This window comes from Myxine glutinosa, chromosome 6 (genome assembly GCF_964187855.1).
Source record: "Myxine glutinosa chromosome 6, kmMyxGlut1.1, whole genome shotgun sequence".
Taxonomy (NCBI): domain Eukaryota; kingdom Metazoa; phylum Chordata; class Myxini; order Myxiniformes; family Myxinidae; genus Myxine; species Myxine glutinosa.
The window spans coordinates 109524374-109534963 of record NC_136266.1 but is presented as its reverse complement, the minus strand read 5'-3'; positions in this window follow the sequence as shown (position 1 = coordinate 109534963).

Here is a 10590-nt window from a genome sequence, read left to right as displayed (position 1 = left end):
CATGAGCCGTAGCGGTGTCGTTTGCCACCTTTTCTAGGGCCAAAGCCAATTTATCTATCCGGAAACTGTCCATGACTGTGCCCGCTCCTGGGAAGAAGAAACCAAACACCTTTTCCCATAGACTCCCGTGTAGTTTAGTGGTTCCATCTTCGTTCATGACTGACCTCTTATAACGCCTGTCCAAGGACTTTGGGTCTAGCTCATCCAGTATCTCAACGTCAGGAAGGACTGAACCCAGATAACATGTGCCCCCCCAATTATTTGGTAAATAGGGGTAAGCCTTGTCGCCGCATATAAACATTGTCCCATGGGGTGGGACCAGGTGGGTGGATAAGCACTGGAGTCCCTTTACCACCCCATTAATCCTACTAACCCCCCTAGAGAATGTTATAGCCGTTATGTTGTGGTTGCGTTTATCTTGCAGTACTATTCGTAATGTAATCCCCGAGCTCCCTTGTCCCAGCTTTCCGGGGAGAGTGTAGGCGCATTCTGATTCTCCCATACGCAAGTGGCCGGAACCCTGGAGGCAGACCCTCCCTTTCTGTGGTTTGACCCAGACGGGGGCAGGCCTCTCGGCCACATGGGCAATCATTGACGGGCGATAATTAAATTGTCGATTGCAACTCTTGCCGTTGTCAACCCCTTCTCTTTCCAGCGTGGTGACTAAACATGGGGGATCGATAGGTTGTGAGCAGAGGTCATTGAGGGACAGAGGTAGCACTATCACGTGTATTCCTGTGGTGCCTGCTTGGGGAAAGCGCATGCACGACCAGCGGTGTGTCCTATTTTGAATTGTTGCCACCTCCCTGGCCACTTTCCAATATGTGTTTTCCCCCCTCTTTGGGGCCTTATTCTGGGGGTGTGGCGTGAGTATGTATTCGTTGCATCGTATGTAGTTCTTTTCGCCACCGGCCGCGCCAGGGGTCCAGACGCTGCACCGGACCTGCATAGTCATGCCTTTCTCTAGGCGCGTGCGTGTTTGTAGCTTAAAATCAGGGGTTCCCCATTGGTATCCTGGTTGGGCCAAGGTCTTAATGCTAGCTCGCCCGTCTTCCCGGAACTCTCGTTGCTTTTGTAGTACCATGCCAACGCGTCCAGGCCCTGCCGACAGTGCTAGCCATTTTACGTTCACCCAATTTGTGTGCAGGGCTTTCTGTTCGAAACATGGTGGTGATACTCTTTGTCCCCATGTTACGGTGAGGTGTCGGGTTTCGTTTTCGCATTTATTGGAATCGGAGTTTCCCCTAGCTGCTGTCGCTATCAATAGTATTGTACCTATGATTAGGCCCATCCTTACTGTGTTCTGGGGGTGTGGTGTCTGGTGCTTGTATGGCCAACTTACAGTGCGTGGCGTGGATCCACGAAGTCTTGCCCTCGCAAAAGACTGCCGTTGGTGTAGTCAGCAACACCTGGACTGGTCCCTTCCACCTTGGTTCCAAGGCGTTCTTGCAGGTGAAGTGCTCCACGAACACCTGGTCTTTTTCCTCTGGTGGAACACCTGATCCACAAGTCTCCTGGGAGCGCCTGGTCTACAGGTCTCCAATTTCCTAATCCACTTTTTTCCAAGTGGATCCAATTTTATTCAATATTCAATTTTTAAATTCAATCCCATTTAATCCAGTCCAATTCAAATTAAATTCCATCCTTCTCTCAGCATCCCATTACCTGTTTCCAACATCAATAAAAATAAAATTATAAAATTAATAAAAAATCAATCATCTCAACTCTCAAATCGAATCAAAAAATAAAAATAAACGAAAATTACTTCAGCGAGAGTTTCAACTAGAATTAACACAAACAAACCACCATTAACCTCCATTAACACAAACAAACCACCATTAACCTCCATTAACACAAACAAACCACCATTAACCTCCATTAAACTCCCCCTATTATTTATTTATTTTCACGAATAAACAAATAATAGAAATAACCTGGTCTACTTCCAATTTCAATTCTGGTCAGTTCTGGTGTCTGGTCACACACAATGTTTTCCTCACCCACTGTGATTCGCTCAAAATAGATTCTCACTGTTATGTCTGAAATTAAGCTACCCTACTGGGTATTCGTGAAGGGGGTCCATCTTTCCCAACCCCTTCCTTCACACCAGCCACTTCACGTTGTCCACCATACTCACTGAATTGTCATCAATTCTGAAATTCGTCTCATGAAAACACATCCCAGAGTCTAGTGTAACAGCCAGACAAACACATAGACATGCTGAAGACCCCAGGGTACCCATCAAACTAGCTTGTCCCCAGATCAACAACACAGCGAAACATGTAATTTTACTAAAATAATCACTTACTCGTAACTAGCTGGATAACTAGCATAACTAGCTCAACACCTGGAACTCATAACTAATACTCATACCACTAATTACTCCTAATAACTCATAATTACTTCTGTAATTACTCATACCAATACTTACTCAAAATAATGTAATATCCCAATCTTCACCCCTTATGCAAATCGAAGCACCCCGGACAACCCACAACCAATATCAACCACTGTAGCCGCCTTCCCCTCCAGGCAGCCACACGCAGCCACATACATCTCCATCCACGTCACACAAGACAACAGCCAACGAGTGTGTCCACCACACAGAAACCTTTGGCAATGCAACAACCGAACTCCCAGACAACCAACAACAAAACCCAATCCATCTCCATGGCTCATCAAGCAGTTCCAACTTAATCCAGCTTCACATACCGATTTCCCCAAAAACTCGTGAAACTTCACCCCCATTTTGGAAAAACCCTGGACTAAACCCTGACACCCTAAATAACTTCAGACCCATCTCCAATCTACCCTTTCTGTCAAAAGTTTTGGAACGTGCTGTGGCCACTCAACTCAAACATCACCACTCTGCCAATAACCTGTATGAAACATCCCAATCCGGATTCTGCTCCAGCCACAGTACTGAAACTGCTCTCCTCAAAATCACCAGCGACCTTTTCTCTCCTCTGATGCCGGCAACCTCAACATTTTCATCCTCCTCACCTCAACGCCTCCTTTGACATCATCAATCACACCATCCTCCTCACCCTGTTTAGACCAGCTTGTGCCTATTAAACCCAAATCAGTTCACTCCCAAGCTTCACATGGACCACCTACTACTCTCAAATTATCCACTCTGGCTCCGGAATCCCAAAAGCACTCTTCTCTACAATAAACAAACTAAATAAACAAACTTTACAACGTGAACAAACTCCTCAGCTCCCTGGATACCACCACCTTGCTCCACACACCTGTTGGTGCACACCTGTGCACTCACACCTGGTGCCACCTGCACCCTCCTTCCTTCCTGGACCATTCATCCAAAGCAAAATTGACAGCATCTACAACAGCTTAATCACCACAATTCACTCCCCCTTAAGGTGTCCCCCAAGGTTCAGTTCTTGGCCCCCTCCTCTTCGTCCTGTACCTATCCCCCCTTGGTCACTTAATCCGTCATGCACCATAGCCAATGCACCATGGTCTCCAATTCCACTGCTTCACCGATGACATCCAGCTTTTTCATCTCCACCAAATCGTGCTCCACCACCACCCACTCTATCCTGACAAACTGCCTAACTGAAATAAAATTCTAGCTTCAGATCAGCTTCCTCGAACTTAACTACGCTAAATCTGAATTAATCTTCATTCCCCCCAACATCGATGGTTTCCCAGTATCCACATCCGGAATCTTGGCATCATCATTGACCAAAACCCTCTCCTTTGAAAAATACACTAAACAGATCATAAAGACCTTAAACCTTAATCATAAAAACTGAAAAATGCTTCGCCATGGAATAGTCCACCACTCATGTAAATAATCATAAGAGTTCTGCGAAACATCTCCATCTTTAAAACTTAGCCAACCAAATTTAAACCACATGTTTTCCCCCCAAAAAACAAGTCACATTCTTTGTATATTGCCAACATTGTTCATCGTTTAAGTATCATCCAGACCTAAATTTTTATAAACCATCAACTTGTAGATGCATTTATTTATATCCCATTAACCCAAGAACTCTCAATTGCTTGGTTATATTTTAGTAATGTCATATATCCATATTTCTTTTCCAAATTGTTCCTGATATACACATTAATCCCATCTGTCTTCGTTTCCAGATGAACTCAAATCAGGAAATCAACACAAATCCTTATTACCTCCAATCAATTCAAAATTAAATCAACAATTCAAAACCAGATCGGATCAGCGATCAAAAATCACTTTTCCAATCAACACATTCCAAGCAACAATTCATTCAAAGACCAAGCTTAAAAACACAACTCTCATCTTACTGTGACAAATAAGCAATCAACCTACTTCACACTAAAACAAATAACTTTTCATCACCCCTTTCTTCTCCACCGCCTCTTACACTTAAACAGATCATAATTACTCACTCATACACTGTTGCCCATCACCCAGTTGCCCCAGACCCAAACACAGGTTTGAAATCCCAGTAGGTTGTTCTTCAATCCCAACCATCATGTGATCCCAACATCTCTCCATTTATTTCGTTCCTCATGGGGTTGGTGTTTTATGGCCTTTACCTCTTACCCAATCACACTGCACATTATTCCCCGTCCTTGATGGATAATTTTACATCCAGATGGGCACAGCATCCCATTTTTGGCGACCCAGCCCTAAAACAAGCCCCTGGACTCCTTGCAGGCTGGACCAAAACCCCCGGACGAAGTTGCATCCCCAAACCCGTCCATATAAACTCCATTGTTGTCCTGTTCATCTCTCTGTGTTACATTTACATTTTGTGACTCACAGCTCCTGCCTCCATGGAACAATGACGCCTGAGCACTCAATTAGCCCTCCCAGTACCAAAGACTTACAATCAGACCGACAGACAGACAAATAACAGAGGCATGTCGCCAGCCCCAGCACAGGACATCCCCTTTCCGGGCAGGCATAATATAATCCACAGCATCGAAATGCCAATTTCTATTCTCAACTCTCAATGCCAAAATCCATGCATGCGTGCTCCATCATGCAACCCGATCTGTACTCGGTGCGCCCGGCGCCCCCTATACTCAGTGAGTTATAATAACCACAATATCTCTGGCACCCAACTCGTGATACCACAATTTAATCCACGTTACTTGCATCTCTTCATCCTCACAAATGTCCTCCATTTAACGTGACTCAAATCCATCTCAAATCCCCACCGCTCGGCCCGGTTAAATTAAATTCCAAGCGTACTGTATTCTCTGTCCACTAATTATGTACATGATTTTGGTTTTACCCACAATATAATGTCCCGATATTCTCCAGATTTAAGTCCTATATATCCTGTCGTTAAAGCAACACCCTGTAGACTGACTCCGCCTGTCGTTCTTCCAAGGTTAGTGAATTACCTCTGACCTTTCCCTTGCATATCTCGAACAAAGGTCAACTAAACTTTAAAAGGTCAAACTTCGAATTGGGGTAACCAGCGCTTTATTATCCCACAAGTAATGCAAGTCCGGCGACAATGGACAAATGACCATTAATGTGGCTCTACATAGCATAATGCTAACTTCTACGAATCCAACAACCGTCACACTTCGTCCAAGGACCTTCCGTACGAGGCGTGCTTCACAATGCCCATCGCACATCCTTCCTCGTTCGCACAACGCTTCATCAACGCACCTCCTCGCGCCCACACCTTGGCACAAGCCACACCACATACCGACAGTTGAAACCTCGACCGTCCTCCTTCCTCGGATCAGCGTTCTGTTGAAACGTGACATTTCTGCTCAAATTATTGAATTTCCTATTTTAATAACTTGACCTTACCAGCATCGCTCGCCAGCATACCCTTTGTCCGGCGCATCGATCATCCCAAATGCTTCGATGCATCTTCCAGCCGCCACTCCGCACTGTACCTTACTGTATGAACAAGACTTCCTGAGTTCCTGTTGGAACTTGGCTCCGGAAATTAATTACTCTGTCTTGAAATCGTTTATTTTAGCCATCTTAAATAAATCCATCCATCTATCCATCTTATAAATCCATCTTAAATAAAGTATTCGTCCTGTGACATTGCCTGGCATATATGTCGCAGCCGGCCACTATTCCGACATGGCTCATGACTCATGTCTAATTCTGACAAGAAGATGAAGGATGAAGGACATGACATGAAGAAGAAGATTCTGACAAGATACTGACATGTGAACGTCCGACATCCAGCAAAGTCGAAATGACCCACAATGCATTTGGGCACACACTTCCTCTGAGAGTGGGCGAGTTATCGCCGGCACTCTGAGCAACCTCATCGCACCCGACCCCAAAATGCACTATATGACACCAATTTCAAAGGTGAGCTGCCTCAGCGATACATCCCACACATACAATCCACAATATCTGCCATTGAATGAACTCTTCAATTCAAGTAAAACACACATATTGATTCGAATTCTGCAACCATCTCCAAGAAACCGCTTCATATCAACAGTAGATCGACAAGGGCACTCCGGGTGCTTTCCTGACCCGATTTATATCAATTCGCTTCCCAAACAACTCCCAAACAGATGAAAATCCGGACTCAGTTCAGGACCTCGCCTGTTCTCTCGGATAGACGTTAAAATGGACATTCCCGGCCTGAATTTTCCCCAAGTCGAGCAGATCGCTTACAAAGTTTCACACCGAAACCCTCTGCTTTGCACATGACACACAGACAAACACATTGGCCAGACACACACGTCAATTAATATCCCAATATACATTCATTCCTCATTCATATCCTCATTCATATTACGTCTCTCATTCAAGGAAAAAGGATTTTTTTTTGGGGACGGGTTTGGACGGGGGGTGGGTTGAGGTGAAAAGGGGAGGCAGGGCGGGGGGTGTTGGGGTGTTGCCTAGAGCCCCGGGGCTGAGCTCAGGTCTTGGGGGGGGGTTGGGGGCATGGTGGCTACCTCCCCTTTCGCGGGGTCTTGGTCCGGATTATGGACGAGCGGCATTAGCCGCTGATTTGCTTGCTTAACTACCTCCTTAATTGTTTCACCTGGCCCATTTCCTGTGAGCTTATTTATTTTCTCTTGTCCACCAGGTCCTGGCCTGCTTCTATCTGGACCTTCTAAGTTCACCACAGCCCATCTTTCCCTGGCATGCAATGGCATACCCCATCTTGTCTCTGGGCTGTTCCTTCCTGGAAAGTTCTCGGCCTGGCTCGACCTCACTTTCCCCCCTTCCCTTTTACCGAACGTTATCTTCACCGATATCCTGCGCAAATCCTTTTACTGGCCATGTTCCTATGGCCTTCTATGTTCCTATGGCTTTCTATCTAAGTTTAGCCTAAGTTAGCCACAGCCCTTCGTTCCCTGGCATGCAATGGCATACCCCATCTTGTCTCTGGGCTGTTCCTTCCTGGAAAAATCTTGGCCACCTGGTTTCAACCTATATGGCTGTCCGACCTCATTTTCCCCTCCTGGTGCTAACTGTAACTTTAAGCTTACTGTTAAGTCCTTACTTGTATCCTTACTATTATTTATTTATCCTGGCTTTAACAAAGCTACGCCATTCTGAGGCCTAAATGAGCCTCTACTTACAATTTCTGTTCGAGTGCAGACAGCGGGGAAGACAAGGAGACTGAACCCGCTCGAAGGAGGAAGGTACGAATTTGGAATAATAGCCCTCTGATATAAAACAACTCCCACCTTAATCAAATCAGCGTGCCGGCGCCGGCCTCAGGTCAGCCTTCCTCCTGTCCCTCGGGCTCCGTTTCCCGTCCTCCGCGTCTGTTGACACCCCACTCCTGGTACCATCTGTGAAGAATCAGCTCTTCGTTTGCAAAAGAAGTCCACAATAGCCTGGAATGGCGCAGCTTTATTAAAGAACCAACTTATACGGATCCGGAGGAGACCGACGTCTACAGCAATCTACAGCAAGAACATGCCAAGTCAAGCCTTCCTGAAAACACATTGATTCCCAGTCCATTTATATAGGGACACGTTTTATCAGGAAATCTCCGAGGGAACAAACAACACTGGGAGAGGTTCCTCCCACCGTTATCATTCGGGGGAGTCAGCCTTTCCTTTATCATTTGGACCAATTGTTTTTCTGGGCTCCGAGAAAACAGAACTGTAACTCACAAAGAGAAGAGTGTATGCTTAGCCAAACAAACCCATATATTTTATGGGTTTGTGTACATGAGTAATCCAAAGCATGTTTATACAGAGTCATGCGTTGCTGAGATTAAAACAAAATATATATGGTTAACGATCATGTCATTCTACTAGCATTACGCTAAAACAAGCGCATGTGGGCGTGGTTTTACGACCAGCCTCGAAAAAAGCACACGTATACAAGTTGTTCAGCATGACCTCATTTTAAATGAAAGCGAAGCAAAAACCTCATTGTAACTCAGGCGTCACTGTCATTAAACAAAACAGTTAATGTTTTTGGCAATTTATCAAAGGATTTATGTCTACGATTCAAGCAGCCTACCTAAGGTTCGAATACATTTTATTAACTCATGAAATAACATTATAGAACAGCATTTTATAACATAGCTTACGTGGTAATACGTCAGTCAACCGGCATTTATAATTGAGCATTAAGCAGTAACAAATCTGAGACCTGACATATATATATATATATATATATGTAGGGGGCTGCAAAAGTAGGTATACAGTAAGGAAACAGGTGGATTGGACGTCGGGGAGTTGACTGGCCACCACGTTCGCCGGATCTCACCCCGATGGACTTCTTTTTCTGTGGATGTGTAAAAGACAGGGTTTTCGCACGCAAGCCACGTTCTGTTGATGCCATGATTCAGTTCATACGGGAGGCTTGCCAGGAAATTGATGCTGATAAAGACCTTTGTGCCAGAGTGTGCATGGGTGTCCGCACTCGACTAGTGGAGTGTGTGAATGCCGGGGGCAAACAGTTTGAACATTTGAGGGATTAATATGTTTATTATTGATATGTTTATTATTGATATGCTTGTATAATCAATAAAATACGTTTTGTGCGCACGTTTTATTTTTCATTACTGTATACCTACTTTTGCAGCCCCCTGCAAAAGGGGCATATACATGTGTAATATATTTCTGTCAGTTGATTGTTTGTTTGCCATTTGTATTACAGTGTACAAGAAGGTAGAAATAAATGATTTAATTAAATGATTCCAGTTAATTTCTGCAGTGACAGATCCCTCAAAGAAAAAGCGTCCAATTATCCATAATGGAGAAATGGCTGCCCAAACTGTCACGCCAGGTAAATTTACCTCCTTCTCAACTGTCACTCTTGGGTTCTCCGCAGCCCAGTAGACACAATTGTGTCTGTTAATTATGCCGTTAAGCTTAAAACATGCCTCATCTGACCACCAGATGTTGTCTAGCATTGTGTCCTCTTCGTCAAGTTTAGCTAAGAACTCTTCGCAAAATTGAAGACGGCGTCGTCATCTCCATCATGAAGGGCATGCAGTAAGCGTGGGATGTAAGGTTTCCATTTTTTCTGGTGAAGGACACGGATAACACTTGATTGGCTCACTTTCAACTCTGCAGATAAACGGTGAGTTGACTTTTGCAGACTTTGTTCCAGCCTCCTGATGGCTTCTTCAGCCTTAGCTACGTTGCCGTTTTCGGACAACCGGACTTCTTTGCAGTGGCGGCCGACCCTGTTGCTTCAAATTTCTTGACAATCAATCGTATGTTTCTTCCCTGGGGTGGGTTAATATCGAATTCCTGTGCCAAACGGCGTGCCGCCATCGTTGGTTGTTCATTACATTTGTGGTAATGTTTCACGGCCGCAATGCGTTGATTCATTGAAAGGTAATTCATGGTTCAATTTGGTGCAAATTCAGTAACTTACAAAAACAAAAATAAATAAACTAAGAAAATTAATAATCTGCAAGACAATTATTTACAACATGACATCCCAGAAAGAATCTGACAGCCAAAACAACAGAAATCGGGCGCCGGCGCTACTTTTGATTCACCCTGTATTTATTTATACTAGGGCGTGCCCGTACGTGGGTGCAAAAAAACATGCGTGCAAACAACAACAACAAAAAAAAACTTTGAAACCACGTGGCAGTAACGACCACAGAACCCCCCCCTCTATTTACATGAAATGGTTTGGTCCATTCGCAAAGCCAAAGCGAACGGCTTGCGAGTACGGTAGAACCCCCCCCCCCCTCTATTTACATGAAATGGTTTGGTCCATTCGCAAAGCCAAAGCGAACGGCTTGCGAGTACGGTGACCATACCTTGGGAACCACTTGTCCGATTAATTTCAAACCATGAAAAGGCACATCCTCGGGTCCCCAGCAATATACCTGGCAAGTTTCAAGTATATCGGACCCGTGGTTGTCGAGAAACAGCGGTCACAGACAAACACACAGACACACAGACACACACACATACACACAGAGATTACTGGAATTATAGATACTAGGACGTGCCCGTACGTGGGTGCCCGTTCCTTGCCAAAAAAAAAAAAAAAAAAATGTCTTCGCCCATGCATGCATGGGCGTGCCCATGGGCCCATGGGCGTGCCCGTAAGTGCGTGATGTGACCGTACAATGAATGTATCGTCCCGACGCCGCAGCTCGGATGGCGCTGCAGTTAATCGGGCCTGTATCGGCAGAGTTATTATAA